At 32.2% G+C, this 19855-nt stretch overlaps 1 protein-coding gene across 3 annotated transcripts in view; it reads left to right on the forward strand.

Annotated features, from left to right (window-relative positions):
• The window catches only part of LOC127704734 (U1 small nuclear ribonucleoprotein A-like), a 1100970-nt gene that overhangs the window by 348709 nt on the left and 732406 nt on the right, over nt 1–19855 (forward strand). The window contains exon 1 of one of the 3 annotated variants that reach the window (XM_052208941.1): nt 626–631. The exons of the other annotated variants lie outside the window; for them this stretch is intronic. The gene's annotated coding sequence lies outside the window, so the exon portion shown is untranslated. Of the gene's footprint in view, nt 1–625; nt 632–19855 lie in introns of those variants that run through there. 3 annotated transcript variants of the gene reach the window in all.

Genomic DNA, 19855 nt, shown 5'->3' on the forward strand with positions numbered 1-19855 from the left:
GGTCATGTTTTATGAATATATACGGGGAGTGCTACTGGCTATCTCAAACCAGCTTACATCTACACAAATCACAAATACGGGCACTGACCTAGACCACGATACAAATTGTGAAAATGTGTGGGAAAAATTTCATATGAAGGAAACAAATCAATACCTATGTACCTACTATCGACCACCATCCGATTAGGAGAATCCCTAGAACAGCTTGGTATCTCACTAAATAGAGTCTAATGCAAGAAAACGAACTCAAATATCTGGGTAAGTGGCGATTTCTATCTTGGCCACATAGACTGGAACACACCAGCAGTCATACCTTGTAAACCTGATGCTTCACTACACCATCAACTCCTTGACATATTAAATGACCACAACTTAACACAGGTAGTAAACAAGAACACCAGAAACGACACAACACTAGATCTGCTGTGTATGACCAATCCATCATTTGTCAATCGAGTCGAAACATTACCCCCAATTGGAGCGAGCGACCATGACATCGTTTACAGTGAAATAAACTTAGCACTCCTAAAAAAACATCAGGATCACAAAATATTAAATTACAAAAAGGCAAATTGGGACCAGATAGAAAAAGACATCACTGAAACATACAAACAGCTAAAAAAAGATCAAAATAAAATGAGCCTCGATGAACTATGGAATACTTTTAAGACAAACACCCAAAAGTCCATTGATAAGAATATTCCTAAAAAAAGCATTAGTTATAAATCAAAACTACCTTGGGTAAATAACCAACTAAAAAAGTTGATTAACAAGAAAAACAAACTTTACAAAAAGAAAAAAGGAAATCCCAAGTACAAACAACAATACCAAGAAAGTAAAACCAAGCTCCAAAAAGAAATGAGAAACTCTTACTGGCAATATATAGAAAATATGATCTTTGATATTGAAATAAAGGAACCAGACCAACCATGCTTCAAAAATACACAAAAAAAACTATATTCTTATATTAAAAGCCAAAAAAATGAAAATACCGGCATAGCTCCTCTAAGAAGTGAAGGTACATTGCACTCAAATCCATCCGAGAAAGCGAACATACTGAACAAACAATTTCAGTCAGCTTTTACATCTGAAGCAAATACTGACATTCCAGATAAAGGTCCTAGTATTCATCCCAAAATGACAACCATAACAATATCTAGGGATGGTGTTTATAAACTTATCAAAAACATAAACCCTAATGAAGCTACTGGTCCTGATACCATCGCAGGCAAAGTACTCAAACAAAACATTGAGATATGTACAGACATCCTCACATTAATATTCACCAGATCATTAGAAACAGGCAAAGTACCATATGACTGGAACCACGCTAATGTCACACCTGTATTCAAAAAAGGGGATAAACATAACCCAGGTAACTACAGACCTATATCTTTAACATACATAGCTTGCAAATTACTTGAACATATCTTTGCAAGCAGCATGATGCAACATCTCGAAACCAATAACACATTGTATGAATTACAACATGGATTTAGGGCAAAGCGATCATGTGAGTCTCAAGATATCTCACTCATTCATGAATTATCACAAAATAAAGACAAGAACATACAAACAGATCTCATAATCATGGATTTTGCCAAAGCTTTTGACAAAGTACCACACAAAAGATTACCATATAAAATGAAATACTTTGGCATATCAGATCAAATCCTTTCTTTCTAACAGAACTCAAACAGTACTTTTAGAAAACACGTCATCTTAAAAAATACCAGTCACATCTGGTGTGCCACAGGGTACATTACTAGGACCTATACTTTTCCTTATTTACATAAATGACCTTCCATAATACATCAAACATAGCAAAATCAGACTCTTCGCAGATGACAGTATAAATTACAGACAAATTAAATCTCAAAACGACTGCCTCAAGCTTCAAGAAGATCTAGAAGCCGCCATACAATGGGAGCAAGACTGGTTCGTGTCTTTCCACCCAGACAAATGCAACATCATGAACATAACAACCAAAAGAAATTCCATCCACTTCTACTACAACATGTATGGGCACATCTTAGAATCAGTAAAACATGTTAAATATTTAGGTATCACAATCTCTTCAGATCTAAAATGGAACACCCACATCCAACAAACAAGGCTAATAATGTTCCACAAAATTATAAACGAAAATATTGCCATTCCATCGCAAAATTTATTACAAAAGAGTCAGTCCACCACAAGATCCACCAATAAAGATGCTTACCGACAAATCCAATGTAACAAAGACAGCTACAAATTTTCTTTCTTTTGTCAAACAGTTAAAGACTGGAACAAATTATCCTCAGTCATAACAAAAAACACCACCACAGAAACTTTCAAGGATGCAATCACTCACGATGTGCTCCTTGATACCTATCCACACCTGAAGTAATCAGGCAATCATGTTTTATCTTAAATTAAAAATAAAAATAAAAAATGAAATATTAGAAAAACTACATAAAAACGAAAAATCTAAAAACAAAGAAAAATTGTAAAAATGAATAAAAATATAACAAATATACAAAAATATGGAATACAAACAAATTGACAATCTATGTTTAACTGCATTTATATAAAATACATAAATTTTTAAAAAATTTACCAGGTATGCGCCGGAAAGTAAACATCAGTATGTTGATGGTTTTCTGAAACTGAAGAAGAGGAAGAAGAAGAAGAAAGTCCGAGGCGTATTGTCTGATCAATTTAGAACATATTCACACCTTCGAGTGACATAGTATATGTAAGAGAATGATAATCCCTTTCTTCATGATTAGGTACGAGCGTTAGCTAGTACTTATCATGAAGTAAAGGATTATCATTCTCTTACAAACTTATTGTAAAGTGCTCAAGGCTCAAATGATCTCTTGGTTGGTTGTATTCAAAAAATAGTTTCATTGTCAGTACAATGTTTATAATTAATTGCATGACTTCCTTTTTAGGCATTAATGGATTAGTTTTTGTGATGTCAGGACTTTCTTATAATTTGGGAAATATTAAAAAAAAATAAGCGTTATAGACATTAGGTGACACAACAGTACAAAGAAAAGGTAGGAATTGTATATGTTTCCTGGCTGATTGTGAGTATGAATGTAAATCATGCAATATTTTAGTGAGGAATTATCCTTTTTTTATTTGACAGTTTAAATCAATAAATACATTTGAGTTACAACTAATTTTTATATCACAGCCAATATTTTGGTCCGGCTTTTAAATCAAATACTATTTCATTATGTCAGGGAATGTTTAAATAAAATGACTTTAAAAGTTTTAAATATATTCAAAACTTGAATTATATTCCTGTTTTATTTTATTTCATCGGAACATTGGAAATAACTATTCTTCCCAACCGCTGGTCCAGTCATCAGAGTTTTGGAAAGCTAAAGATTTAGATTATTTTGATTTTGAAACGTTTTTTTTTTCTTTTTTTTCCATTGCTTTGATATTGTTTAATTTTTTTGGTAATTTGAAATGATTTATATTTTCATAATAATATTAAAGGTACCAATTTTACTGCACAAGTAAAATTTAGTCAGTTTCAATCACTGTGTGATAAATCCTTTCAATCGGATAAATGTGATTCGGGGCAGTTGCAACTCGTTCATAGAAACTCTGTGTTTTGAAGTTGTTAGTAGGCCTAAACAATAGGATATTCCTTTAACTAAGAACATGATTTACATTCATTCTTCACAATTAAGAAACACCAAATCCTACAATTTCATTGTTCTAGATCACTTTGCTATATTCTAAACAAAATTAGTCTCTCCCATTGAAATAATCAAACCTTAATTTGAGATCACTTTAAGTGTTCACATGGTTAGTAAAAGTGATGTAAATCATATTTAATTGGCATTTCAAAAGATGGGATGAAATAGCAATGAGATAGTTTTGTGATAAAAAAAAGGATAAATTATTCAAAAATGGAGATTTCCCTTGCTTCAGGTACAATTTAATCTTACATACCTAAAATTCCTTCATTTTAATAAAGCATAAAATGTTATATAAATCAGCTTAAGTTTTCTAAAATTGTTTTTTTTTTATTGATGAATGTATTGTTTTTTAATTGATGAATGTATTGTTTTTATCAATAGTCATTGTTTCTTAAAACATTGAGTTTGAGGTTTGGTATAAAAATTTGATTAGATATTACATGTATTTTACCAACACCTTTGTCCCCTTTTATAATTTTTTTTCGGAAAGGGGGGGGGGGTTAAATATATACCATTCAATAACATTTATAATGTTGAAATCTCAACTTGAAATACTTTTTTAGTTCTATTCTCCTGATTTAATTTATAATTCCGGGTAATTAAACAAACAACAGTACTCATGATTTTTTCTTTTTCTTTTATCCCTTTGGCATTGCCTTGGGGGTTGTACACTTCGAAATTTTAAGAGTTCTTTCATAGTTAATCTACAATAAAAAGTCATCCATGTGTAGCATTTTATAGTGCATGGAAAGCCAAATACTATGAAAAATAGAAGGGAAAATACTGATTTTCCAGTAGACGAGTATGTTCTAATTGAAAATATAAATGTATGTATTAAAGTTGAGCATGCACGTGTTTATATTTATGCAAACAAACACTCGTGAGTGTGTGTCTTTATAGTGGTCATCTATTGGTGTTATGTTAAATAAACAGGTTTGTGTTTTAAATATATGATATTTCAGATGGTTCAATATTTGTCGCAATGCGTAAATATATTGAGTATGATATTTGATATGTTAAAAGCACGGGATTTTTTTAAGCGCGAATAGTTTTCTTGTAAAAGTAAGTTAGGGAATATTGTCATTCGAAGCTCGTATACAGTGCAATTAAGTCTAGATGAATGGCCCCCTCCCCTAAATGAATGTTTTTATTTCTGTAATGTTTTATGCATTGATAGATAGATAGATAATTATACTATGCCATTGTTTGGTCAATTTCATAATTTCAAAATCTGCCTTAGTTTGTGACGCGACTCCTGTGTGTCGTCGTAGTACCGGTCGCCATTACAGTCGTGACAGAATTATAAACAAGCTACTTATCTATTTCCCATTCCATTAACGATCCAAACTTTTCTGATTGGTTTCCATTAATATATCCTCCAGAACTAGAAATTAAAGACACAACAGACACGGCTTCCTCCGGCTCATTTTTATACTTATTCCTCGAATTTGATACAAGTGGTCATCTCAATACCAGATTCTATGACAAGCGTTACGATTTTAATTTTGAAATTTTACCCACCTCAACAGTAATATACAAACTTCACCTGCATATGGGATATACATTTCCCAAACTCATTCGGTATTCAAGAGCTTGCAATTGCTACTCAGATTTTATAAAACGTCACCAGTGTATGAGCAGAAAGTTAATGAGCCAAGATTATGTCAAAGAACGTCTCGTCCTATTTCTAAATAAGTTCATTGGAAGATACCAAGACCTTGTTGATAAATATTCCTAATCAACTTCGCAAATAATACATGATGGTCTTGAAGTATAGATTCTCGATACTGACGTTGTTTATCATCTTAATTACGTATTAAAGTTCCCCTTATTTGTCCTTGTATACTTTTAAAATTTACTGTTTATCCATATTTGATTATATACTTATGACGAGGGATTTTATATTAGACTACTGGGCTGTCAGAATTTCAGTGTCGGATGATAGCTACACTTCCGAAATTTCTAGTAATTAAACTTCAGTTTGATTACCAACATCTTTGAATAATACTTTCTAATATATAAATTTGTAGAATTGTATAATCCACGCACAAAACAATCTACTGAAGAAAGGTCAAATCAAATTTCAACAGATATTACTGTTTACAGGGGCGTGGCGGGCGTGCGCCCCCCTAAAATTTGCAAATCATGGGTTGTCCTCAGCTTAATAAAAAATATTTCGATAATTTTGCCTCAAAAAAAGTTTGCGCCCCCCCCCCCCCCCCCCCCCCCCCACCCCACCCCCTAAACCTAAAATCCTGGATCCGCCTCTGATGTACGCCGTATAAAGAAAGTAAATTGAAAATATACTTAAAGCACATATAGGGCTACATATATGGACCATTATGTCGAGGCATATATGCAAGGGTTTGCTGGGATTTATCTAATGGATACACTTACTTACTTATCATCTTCATCCCCAGTGGGACATAAGGCCACAAAAAACTGCCTCCACTTATCTCTGTCCTTAGCCATGTACTCGGCTTGGCCCCAGGTGTATCCCATTGCTTCCAATTCTGCTGTAACTGTTCTTCGCCAGGTGATTCTAGGTCTCCCTGGTTTCCTTTTTCCTGGTGGTGTCCAATATAGAGCTGATTTAGGTGTGCGGTGTTGTGCGGTGTTGTGCGGTGTTGTGGCATTCTCAGTACATGACCTAACCATCTAAATCTTCGTTGTTTGATTTCTGCTGTTATGCTCCTAGCATTACATTTCTCCAAAAGGCTCTTGTTGCTGATCTTATTTGGCCAGAATATTCTGTTGATCTTTCTTAGGCAGCTAGTATGGAATGCATCTACCTTTTGAAAGTCACTAACTAAAACACGCCAGGTTTCTGAACCATACAGTAGGACAGAATTTACATTGCTGTTGTTTATTCGTAGTTTGGTCCTCAAACTGTACTGGTTGGATTTCAAGATTGTATGAAGTCTTGCAAATGTTGCACGTGCCTTAGATAGTTTTGCCTTTATATCCTTTCCTGCCCCATTATCTTTACTTATGATGCTTCCAAGGTAAGTGAAATCTTCAACACTGTCCACTGGCAGATCATTGATTGTAATTGGTGTTGAATTTCTAGTGTTTATTGACATTACCTTGGTCTTCTTGGCATTAACATTCAGACCAGTTTGCTTTGCATAGTTGTTAAGTATGTTGGTCTTCTCCTGGAGGTGTTCACTTGTTGTTGATAATATGGCAATGTCATCAGCAAAATCAAGGTCTTCTAGCTGGTTAAACATGGTCCACTGAATACCCCTTTTCTGGTCTGATGTATGGATACAGCTGTTTGTAAAACCTATAAGAATTCAGCAAGAACTGGCATCCAAGAACAAAATAATTTACCAGCGTATCGAAATATGAAAGCGACGTCCAAAATAACCAAATATCAAACTAAGTGTTAACCTCATAAGTACGAACAACCGCTGATCAGCAAAATCGAGTTGAATATTAAATTCGTGTATTAAATCCTCTTAAGTAAAGAAACATTTCTTAGTTACACAAGTATACAATAAGGCGTCACTGTCAATCATAATATATCTATACACTGACGTCGTCCCCTCCTTTTATTTAATTATTTAATTTGAACTCCTTTCTCCTCGGGTAACAATATTTTTGTCTCAGTTGATGTTGTCTGAATGTCTGTCATTTTGCAAAATAAAATTAGTCGTCAGGAATTAAAAAGTTCGTCTCTTCATACTGGTTTGATTTCCTTACAATTACTGGACAATCTACGTTAAATCTACATGATTGTAGCTTCGAAATAGGTTTCATTTTCATTATCCAAAGAAATGTGTCCAGCTTCTAGACTAAAAGAGGTAGATGCACTGTCGTAATCGGATTCTTTCATAGACTTATTTATGTTTTTTTTCATAGTCGTCTCACGACGTGTCAACATTCGTCTGCCAGGTGTTACTTTACTTTCAAAACAAGTTTTATTAAGAATTCAAAACGGATTTTGTGCGGTCGGCGTACCATCCAGAAAAAATGTTCCGAACATACAAATACCTGTTTATACACAGTTTTTCTGTTTATAGCCTTGGTTCCACTCAAGATTGTTTGCTCGTCAGAAGGCATCATATGAAACTTATATGGACAGTCATTGTTCAACTTGTGTTATTATTTACGTATTGTTTTTTTTTCACATTCTGAAGTTTTCTACGATTATTTGTGCAACAAGTATCTGCACAAGAATTGTCCCCACCTTTTGTTTTACCGACACTTTGCATAACAAAATGAATCAGAAAATGAAAGAAACGCAAATGTAAACAAAAACATGATAATGTTTTGATTATGCACGTCCCTTATTTTTCACGATCGTAATGGAGGATCGGTCATGCGCGAGGTTAATGGATACACCCATGTTTTCTTTGCTAGTTATAGATAAACCCGTCTTATATATACAAGTAACAGCTTTTCTAAATAGCATGCCGTTTAATAGCTTATTATGTTGCAAATTGTTTTTTTTTATTTGTAGTTTCAGAATATTCCTCTGCGTATAAATTGTATTGGGGTAAAAAGAGTGGAACATTGGAAAGACCTATATAGTATTTTATCGCAACTTGGATGAATAGTGACGTTGTGATTGGTTTAACGCCGTCATGTGGTGACCACATATGGATCCGTATGGGGTTAGTAGATTTCATATGGGGTTCATGACATCACGTCTACTATACCTGGTGACGTCAACAATTAATGTTCTTGTATTTCATTGTATATTTTTATACAAAACTCGGCAGGAAAAGTCCCGTGTCCGATAAATTTGTGTTACGGTTCAATACTGACCCCTACGGATCCATAGAGGGTTAGTAAAATCCATAGCAGTGGGATTGCCGCGTATCCGTTCTGTACCTCCTTGCATATGACGTAACGGACAGAACTTCAAGGGCATTAATACCATAATCAATACTGTTGGCGCGCACATCGCAGGCTATCCTGGTTTTGTTTATGTCGCGTACGTGTGAATCTTCTTTGTTTTCCTTTGGCCTCACCCCTATGGATTTTACTAACCCTTTATGGATCTGTAGGAGGTCAGTAGAAAACCATATAAATTATATTAAGAGTTACAATTTTCTTTTTGTTCAAGGTGATTTTTAATCCTGGAAAGAGCTTAATTTCTAAATCACTTGCGTTTTTGCCTGTACTTATTTCGGTAAACCTTTTTTATGAAGACATGTCAATTATTTACTCTCTGTTTGATTGTTTGTGTTTCAGAAAAGTGTGATCAATATCTTTTGTCCCGATAAACCAACTCACAAAACGTTTTAGATTCCACTGAATCTTTATCATACCGGAACTAATTGTCCCTATATCCTACTTGAGCCGGTTCCTTCCTGTAGTATAAAGACATGTTATTTATATATATTTTATAGCTTGCAATGTGGTATGAGTTTTTCTCATCGTTAAATGCCGTAGGTTGACGTATGTTTGCTAACATCTACGTCATTTTGTCTCCAGTGGATTTTTTGCTCACTGGTATTCATTCCACATCTTCTTATTTTTATGTTATAAGTATATGATTGGCTAATTTTCTGGACAATTGCAAACATATTTACTAAAGCTATGGATCTGAACATTCGCCAGCACTATTCACATGTATCGATCAAAGTTCAACTATATACCATTTGTTGCTGTTTTCTTTATGCGATTCATGTTTACTGTCGAATAATGATACTAAACTTTCATTTTCACTGTAGGGGCGATTCATTTCTATTGTACATGCAATGCATTTTCACGGAAGGAAATTAATTAATTTTCATCATATAACATTTGAATTCAGCCGACTCTCTAACAAAATTTATGAAGTCAGAAGGATTGATTATATGTGACCCGCCACGACATTTCCAGGCTTATGGATGTAGAACATCATTGTGAGAAAAACGCTGTTAACTATATGTGACTAGCCACTTCCAGGCTTATGAGGGTACATTGTCTAAAATTTGCTTTTTGTATATTTATCTAGAACATTCTGAAGCAAAAACCTCTGTCATGTTATTATGACCTATTTTTTGTAATAACAATGAAACGAGTCATTTCGAATACCGACATGATAATGAGACTGTTCGATGACGAATTTTTCATTATCGAAGACAATAATTTATAAAATACAAAATTATTGTATTTTATTGGCGCTTAGTAATCTTCAATAGCGTATTTGAATAAAAATTTCAAACGAATTAAATTTACAACATTACAAACCGTTCTTAGCTCTGTTTAAGAAAATGTAATTTAAACTTGTTAAAATGAAGTTAGTATAAAATTTGTCAAAGAAAGCTTTTAGAATTTCTTTTTTTTTTTAATTTGTCTTTTAACTTCGATTTATGATGCATGTCTCTATACAGAGTATGCGACGCGTAGCAGTTTATAAGTAGTTGTTCTCATATATGCATTTAATACGGTGCATTTATTATGGATATATTTTAGACTCCATTTATGATATCTATAGAACAGAGAATTTTGATTTTTGTATCAATTTAAAATGAAGATTCAAATACTTTTCACTTCAAACGATAACGTAAAACTTCTTCAGAACTTATATATGATGTATTATATACTATTCAACAAAAGAACCGATACACAAGTTTGAACTTCAATTTATCATAAAATATAAAAAATAGGAAAAACTGTTAAATTATCCAATGAAAAACATTCATTTGCAAAGCAAAAAACTCTGTCATGTTATTATGACCTATTTTTTGTAATAACAATGAAACGAGTCATTTCGAATACCGACATGATAATGAGACTGTTCGATGACGAATTTTTCATTATCGAAGACAATAATTTATAAAATACAAAATTATTGTATTTTATTGGCGCTTAGTAATCTTCAACAGCGTATTTGAATAAAAATTTCAAACGAATTAGATTTACAACATTACAAACAGTTCTTAGCTCTGTTTAAGAGAATGTAATTTAAACTTGTTAAAATGAAGTTAGTATAAAATTTGTCAAAGAAAGCTTTTAGAATTTCTTTTTTTTTCTTAATTTGTCTTTTAACTTCGATTTATGATGCATGTCTCTATACATAGTATGCGACGCGTAGCAGTTTATAAGTAGTTGTTCTCATATATGCATTTAATACGGTGCATTTATTATGGATATATTTTAGACTCCATTTATGAAAATCTATAGAACAGAGAATTTTGATTTTTTGTATCAATTTAAAATGTAGATTCAAATATTTTTCTCTTCAAACGATAATGTAAAACTTCTTCAGAACTTATATATGATGTATTATATACTAGTCAACAAAAGAACCGATACACAAGTTTGAACTTCAATTTATCATAAAATATAATAAATAGGAAAAACTGTTAAATTATCCAATGAAAAACATTCATTTGCAAAGCAAATGCACATGATTAAAAGAATCTGACCAAATTGGAAAGTGAGAAAATACCGTGTTATTGAACACAGGGGTCAAATTCATTTTGCGGAAAATGCTGACAAAAGTCGGCACTTAATTTCGAAGATGAGAATTAAGTATTCAAATATTTGCAAAGGCATTAAAAATTTTAAGCAAACCATGTTTAAGCTTAAAGTTTTAAGTTCTAATATCAAATTTTGAATTTTGGGTTGAAAATACGATTTTTGAAATAACAAAAATTGCAAAAAAATAAATTCGCGTATTTGCCTTAAATCAGTGGTTATGATAAGAAAATAACACTCTGTAAATATTAGACCAATTGGGCAATTATTTACCTTGTTACAGTGTATCCAATTTCATTATATATGGAAAATACACTGCCTTGTATCGTTTCTTTGGTTGACTGGTATAGCTTGTGTCAGCGAAAAAGAAGCGAAGGTAAAGTATTTAGCTCTTCTTCACAAATACGTATACAATTGAATCTCGGTATCTATCATGTTTATAATAGTTAACGGCGTTTTTCTAACAATGACGTTCTACCTCAATAAGCCTGGAAATGTCAAAAAATTTCGTAAAAATAGCATTTATTGCTAATATAATCAACTCTATTTTCTCTAACGATTTGTCCAGATCCATATCTATATGTAGGATAAAATTATTATCCTTTCATACATGTATGACACGCCATCATTGAATACATATATCTTGGACAGTTAAGCAAATCCACGTCACCGAAAAAGAAAAGTTTTCGGTTTCGGTCTAAATCTACATCACATACTAATAAAACGTCATTAGAGCTATTTTCCTAATGCTTGTAGTTTAAAGGTGTGGTTGGCTTGCTTGCTTTGTTTTTATGAATGCTTACTTAAGCATTGTAATTAATACTGAGCAAACATTTATACAAATAAAGCAAGCAAGCCAACCAAACCTTTAAACTACAAGCATTAGGAAAAAAGCTCTAATGGATGCATCTTAGATAACAAAGAGCGTTCACAAAACGATCTTCATTTCACGATTGAGTGCGTGGTAACGTTTTCATCTAGCACAAACAATTGCCTTACATTTGACGCTTAGATGATTGGATAATTGATATTTCTCATGCCATTGTGTATGCATAAAAAAGTAAAATCACAAAAATACCGAACTCCGAGGAAAATTCAAAACGGAAAATCCCTAATCAAATGGCAAAATCAAAAGCTCTGAGCCTCAAACACATCAAACGAATGGATAACAACTGTCATATTCCTGACTTGGTACAGGCATCTTCTTATGTAGAAAATGGTGGATTAAACCTGGTTTTATAGCTAGCTAAACCTCTCACTTGTATGACAGTCACATAAAATTCCATTATATTGACAACGATGTGTGAACAAAACAAACAGACATAATAGGTAAAAATGTCAAAATAGGGGTACAACAGTCAACATTGTGTTATAAGAATACAAAATTTTGCCATAGCACAATAACACAATGACGGGATGTATAAGTACCGAGACACGTCAAATGGATATCATCAAAATAGACTAAACAGTAAAAGTAATATTCAAAAAGACAATTAAAAAAATACTATAACACGTTATTCAGATGATAAACAACGTCAGTACCCAGAATCTACACTTCAAGACCATCGTATGTTATTTGTGAAGTTGATACGGAATATTTATCAACAAGGTCTTAGTACCTTCCGATGAACTTTTTTAGAAAAAGGACAAAACGTTCTTTGACATACCCCTGGTTCATCAACTTTCTGCTCAGATACTGGTGACGTTTTACAAAGTCTGAGTACATCTTGTACAGTAGAGAAAGTTCGAGCAACCTTAATTTATGTATGAATTTCTTATAAATCGTTGTTACAAATGAGCAAATACGTAACTATAAGAAAACACGGATATATTGAATACAATTTATTGTTACATGTTTAAATAGTTATATATAACGGGGTATAACCGCCGTATAGTTGATTCCGGACGTAAATCGCTGCATCACGAAGCGATGTTGGTAGATAGACCGCCCTAATATTTTCACCAAAGACTAATAGACGTACTGTTCAGTTAAGTATTCAATGTTTATGAAAACAAAGTTTACTGCTCCTGACAGCATTGTATATTATTTATATTACATGAACACCCTGTGACAATTTGGCTCTTACACTAAATGCGACCGTATATTTTGTGATTTGTTGTTGTTTGAATTACATAATGCGAATGAGAAACCCGTTGTTTTATTTTATTTGCAGACATTTACCTAAAAAACTGACCTCAGAATTTTGGCACTGTACGAATCATTCACTGTTCGTTGTACGTTATTGTACTGTTCGTTGTGCAAAAGCCTATCAATATGGTAAAAATATGTATGGTACGGTGTGACAAATTTTGAAAGCTTTTTTGAGCGAGTACTTAATATTTTCAAGGAAAATTCGCCTTAAAAATACGTTATATTAATAGATGTTCTACTCTAGTATATTTTCGGATCCATGACACACTAATAGCAAACTCACCAAAAATGTTTGAATATGCATGATATGAACGTGTATGACCTTAAGGCGATGTGACGCATATCACCCTGACCTTCGTGTTAGCTTGACCTTTGACCTCAAGATCAAAATACTGGACGTCTAGGAAACTGAATTGCAATCAGGCGCTCCCGATAAGTGAGCTTCTCTAGCTCTAGTAAGATCACGTCAAACCAATACAAAATTAGGGTTGTTTTAATCTTCAATATGAAATGTAAGAAATGTCAAATAGTTTTAGTAGTTGCAAATGCTTGCTAACAAAAAATAAAAGATAGGTATTTCAATAGAAACAGCTAATTATGTTCTCGATATTTTACCAACGAACGGCACAGAACTATGACGAAAACACGCAACGAACGTACAGAAAAAAAATCGACGAACGGTAAACAACGCACAACGTCCGGAATCAACCATACGTTGGTTATACCCATGTATTTTCAAGTAAGCATCTACGACTAGCTTACATTTCAAATTGTAAATATAATCAATATTAAAGTCATTAAAAGACTATTTTTTAGTTGTTGCATGTCGAATTATCATATAAAACAACAATGAAAATTCATCGCACCTCCAAAAATTTCACATCAGAAATGATCACACTTACAGTGATAATGCATCGCATTTATAGTTAAAATGAATCGCATTCAATAATCAATATTATGGATTCAGCTGCTTTAATTACACTTTTTTGCACTTTAATCCTGTTATTATTCATTAAAAAGTTATATTCTAATGAAATTGTGTTAAAACATACATTCAAATCAATTATTTTTAATTTTCAAAAAGTAAACAAACGCAGTTTTTCCCATCATCCTTTATTCTACAATAGGCATACTCGCATACGACAGTGAAAATGAACTAACTGGATTCGCACTTTATATACACTGATTTGGACCACAATGCAGCAGAGCTCTGACAATGTACCGTTGTAAACCAGTTATCTAATTAATTAAAAATTCCTGGTCAACTGTTTTCATAATTGTGTAAACGAAAATTTCTATAATGAATTATATAACAGCTACGGTGTTTGGGTTGTAAGTGTTTCTTTTGTGATGTAGATGTTGCGTTGCAAAAACAAATCGGTTATTGTACAAATTAGCTATATATATATAGACATTTTAAAGAAAAACCATACTTTTGTACTCAACGATTTATAACTTTATAAAAGTTGTTTTTCCTTGTATAAAGATTTTAATCAATTTGCATTGGTTTTTCTTATATATAAATTTGGGTTTACATGTAAATAAAAATCATTGAAGTCTGAATAGTAAAATATGTGGTTTTAAGATGTATGCTTGGGAAGAATTTATGTTGGTTTAAATTTTAAATAATAAATATGTGGTTTTATATTGTTTGCTAGGGAGGAATGCACGTTTGTTCAAATTATAAATAATGAATATGTGATTTTAAGATGTATGCTTCGGATGAATTTATTTTGGTTGTACTTGATCATAGTAATGATTTTTTAGAATTGTGTATATATTTGTATAGATATATTTTTATAAACTTGCTTTGTTATTTCGTGTAATAATGCATGTTTTCTATGTAAACTTTGATTGGAACTTCTTTAACAGAATCCCGCTCTATCTTATAAAATATTTTTAGAGCAGTAATTTTTCTAACTAGACATAAACTCATTAATCTCCATCTTACCAACATAATAATCTCTATACAATGAATGTCAGATATCTAAATATTTTTCAACTCAAAATTATTATTGAAAAAATACTATATGGTTTTGAACATATTTATATCTAAAGCCTAGATTTGATGAACTTTTTAAGGAGCCTGAAAACTTCAATTCTTTTTGGCAATCTATTTTAAGATCATTATTGCTTAAAACATACTTTTTTATCACAAGTGTAAATATTTTGTATTTTATAGGCACATTATAGTAATACCATGAATACCAGAGATTTAGATTATTAGAACAAGAATTCATTGCTCAATATATAATTTATCTGAAAATGAATTTCTTAACAAGTTTAAATTCAATCTTTAAGCCAATTTCTTATTTAGACACTTTTCCCCAATTAAGTTCAAGTTTCAAAATCTAAAATTGTTCAAGTAATTTCTTTGCATAATTGACATGTGTCTGAATGATTCATATGAGATTTCGAAATTTAAAATGTTAAATGAAACTTTAATATTCTATAGTGCATCAGCTTTTGTATTTTCTCTAAAATGATCTTGCCATGTTTGTTTAAAATAAATATTATTGGTATCAACTTGCTTTGTTTTTTGCATTTACCATTACTCTGACTTAAACAAAGAAGCAACAAGACAGATATATGACATATAATTGAAGAATTAGTTTTTTTATTATCAACTAATTGAAAAAAAAACAAAAACATTTTTAATATTAGAAATCATTATCTTTTTTCATTCAAAACTGCTTCTATATAAAAATCAGAAGATGTAGTACTAGTATGAGTGCCAATGACACAATCCCCCATCAAGACACACTGTAGATACAATAAGCAATTACAGGTTACAGTATTACTTTCAATGCAAGCCGTGGCTCTCACTGATCAGTAGGCTACAAAGGGTCCCCAAATGACCTGTATAAAACGATCCAAGCAAGAGATCAAAAGGATAGAATGTTCAATAAAAGAGATTCCTCCAAGGCAAAAACAGTTTATTTCAGTATTCAGAGTTTAAATTATTGCTTTTACAACTCTGTCGCATATGTCGCAATAATAAAAACCTCGCAATAATTTCTGAATTTACAGTATATTCTAATGAATTTGTCAAATGTCAGAGGGAATATCTTTATAAATAAGAAAATGTAGTAGGAATACCAATGAGACAACTCTCCATCAAGACACAGTGTAGTCAAAGTAAGCAATTATAGGTTACAATACAGCCTTCAACACAAAAACAGCAAGCTATTAAGGGCCCTAAAATGACCATTGTAAAACAATTTAGACAGGAAAAACCAACAGTCTAATTTAAATACAAAACGAGAAACGAAAAGCACCTATGAACTACACCAAAAAAACAACAACCACTGAACAACATGCTTCTGACTTAGGACAGGTGTTGGAGGGAATATCTTTATGAATAAGAAAATGTGATAGGAATACCAATGAGACAACTCTCCATCAAGACACAGTAATGTCAAAGTAAGCAATTATAGGTGATAGTACAGCCTTGAACACAAAGCCTTGGCTCCCATCGAACAGCAAGCTATTAAGAGCCCCAAAAATACCATTATAAATTATTTCAAACAGGAAAAAACAACAGTCTAATTTAACTACAAACGAGAAACGTTAAGCACATATGAACTGCAACAAAAAAACTACAACCACTAAACAACATGCTTCTGACTTTGGACAGGTGCATATAAATGCAGCTGGTTTAAATGTTTTTACATGCTAACCTTAAGAGAGTAGTGTAACATTAGCACTTAAGAGACAACCTTTAAAAATTCATGAAAAAGTCGTGTTCAGATAAAACAGGAACACCTTACAACACTTCATAAATGTGGCCCTTAATGAAACTAATATTTAGGAGATGGGTATTCAGTGGTATTTTCATGCTTGACCATGTTAGGTTTTTTTATTTGTTATCATTTTTATCAATTTTATTTTCAAGTACTACTCTTTTGCCTGGGCTATTAATAGCATTCTTTATAAATTGGTTTTGGTCATGAAGGTGAAGAGGATACAGTGCAATTCAAATTAGATATATTTACAATTATAATTGCAGGTCATTTTTCATGACACACAAATTAAAATATATGACATCAAAATAAAAAGTGACTAGCGTTAAAAGATTATTCTGAAACGAATATTTTGGATCATTCAGAAAAAATTCAGCGATATCCCCAAAGTGTGTAAAAGGTTTTAAAAGTATTTGTTTTTAACAAAAGAGGTTTGTCATCTTAAACTTTAATAGCACGAAGCCCAATACTTAAAAATGCCAATACTTACTACCCTAAGAATCACAAACACCTTGCAGAGCAGGCATAAAGCTTTTAACAATGATCAAAATCAAACCATTGTTCAGATAACAATGAACATATCTCAAATTTCAATAAAAACAGCTTTTAGGGTTCACGTATTGCATTTCTTTTTTTAAAGAAAGCAACTTAATTGTTGTCAGAACATTATCATACAAACATGTACATGAAGCTGTGATTATTGTTTTCTCAGATTTAGCAAACAGAGTTCGTTCCTGTTCATTGCTTTAAGGTCTCCTAAATATGTGTATTTTGATTTTGCTATTTAAGGGATTTTGTTTTGATTTCATATTTTGGAAGTCTTTGTAAAATTAACCACAATTATCTATTTTTTTGAAAATTTAGAGCTTAAGTGCGATGGTAGTAACGCTGAAGTGCAATGAACTACATAATCTATATTTTTCATTTTTACATGCCAATGTTTGTCAGAAGAATTTTTCATTTTTTCTTTAAAGAAACATAAAGGGTATTCCTGTTTAATTTAAAGCAGTCATGGTAAATAGTCATTATATTTCCATTCCAAACTGTAACGTTGTAGTGTACTTAGTAAATAGCTTAGAAAAAAAAAGCAGTCGTTCATACAATTGACCACTATAGAAACTATATAAGAGGGTTATTTTCCTGTACAACCAGAACTAATTGCAATGACTGAAAAACCTGGAAGTTGTTTGAAATGCAAATACTTCTTGATTAGTCGGAACGAAACAATATAAGTGAAACATCTATATGGCTGCTGTGAATAAGGACAAGTAATGAGATAGATTAGTCGGTAGATGGTTCTTACTGCAACTGGAGAAAATATTGAATGTGTGATATTTATATATACTTACTATATAAAAAATAAATAAATAAATAAACTCTCATAATGATTGGACATCTGTAGATTTTAAATAAGTAATCACAGGTCTAATAGACCATCGCATTTCGGCGCAGACCATCGCATTTCAGCGTGCATCGCACTTCAGTGTCCCTATCGAACCTCCGAGTCCTGCATATATATATCTGCTTTCAAAACACCTTACGGGACTGAGAAAACCAATTCACCGGACCTGTACCGACGCCTATATGTGTATAATATCCCTCCCTTCCCGAAAAATTTATCTGTATTAATCGTATCGTCTTATTTTTTTCCCTTTGGAAGTTCACTAAATAATTCAAAGTTTGGTGACTACGTTGAACACATCTATCACATCGATCTTGAAGTTAATAATCAAGCAGATACAGTAAATTTTGAATCGTATTTTGACTCGCATCTTGAAATTAACAATGATGGTCGGTTGAGGACAAAACTTTATGACGAAAGTGATAATTTCAGCTCCCAATTATGAACTTTCCTATTTCCATGTATTAACATTCCAACAGCTCCTGCATCAGGAGTATATATTTCCTAGTTGGTACTATTTTCAGCGCGTGCATTTCATAATATGCGGAAGCTATTAAACCAAGGGTTCTAAGTAGTTAAAGTTGAAGTCATCCCTTCGAAAATTTTATGGCCGCTATTAAGTTTACATGAGAAACACGACGGGTGCAACATACAGGGCATGCTCTTCCTACCTTTCCAGTGCACGTGAGATCACACCTGATATTGGATGGGTTCGTTTTGCATAATCTTTATTTTTCTATATTATGTTTTGTAGACTGTGTTTTGCAATGGCGTTGTAAAATTGTTTTTGACTCATATGTATTTGAACATTTGGGGTCTTTCGCCTCTCTTTGAAGTTGAATTTCTACACAGTTCATCCATGTTATGATATTCAATAATTAATGTATGTATTTATTCATTTTAATAAATGTTTGTATCAATTATTTTAGCTGGTTGATAATCAGTCAATAAAGCGGTTACAACTAAGATAATTCCTATTTTCGGATATAGCATTGATTTTAGTTTCGTGTCTTTATCGTTAAAAATAATAGCGCCATCAGTGTATGTGATGTGCGAATCCTGAAATGTCATTTTCACTGTATCTGTGATGAATTTCTGATGTAGAATGATGTAATGGAAATTTATCACAAAGTACCTTAGAGTTGACAAAAAAGGCAAAAAAAGTATTTTTTGCAATTAAATCCTATACTAAATCATTGAATAATCTACATATAAAAGTAGCAAATAACCTTTTTGATTCTTTAGTAAAACCAATTATGACCTATAATTCAGAAGTAACATATTTGGATACATATATTTCTTTTCAAAGAGCCAAAAACAGAGCCTTATCTTCAGGAAAACAAATTGATCAACTTGATTTTACAGACAAAACCCCTATTGAAAATATGCATCTTAAATTTTGTAAATCTACTCTAGGAATAAGAAAAAATGCATC

The sequence above is a fragment of the Mytilus californianus genome, unplaced genomic scaffold, assembly GCF_021869535.1.
Source record: "Mytilus californianus isolate M0D057914Y unplaced genomic scaffold, xbMytCali1.0.p SCAF_6, whole genome shotgun sequence".
Taxonomy (NCBI): domain Eukaryota; kingdom Metazoa; phylum Mollusca; class Bivalvia; order Mytilida; family Mytilidae; genus Mytilus; species Mytilus californianus.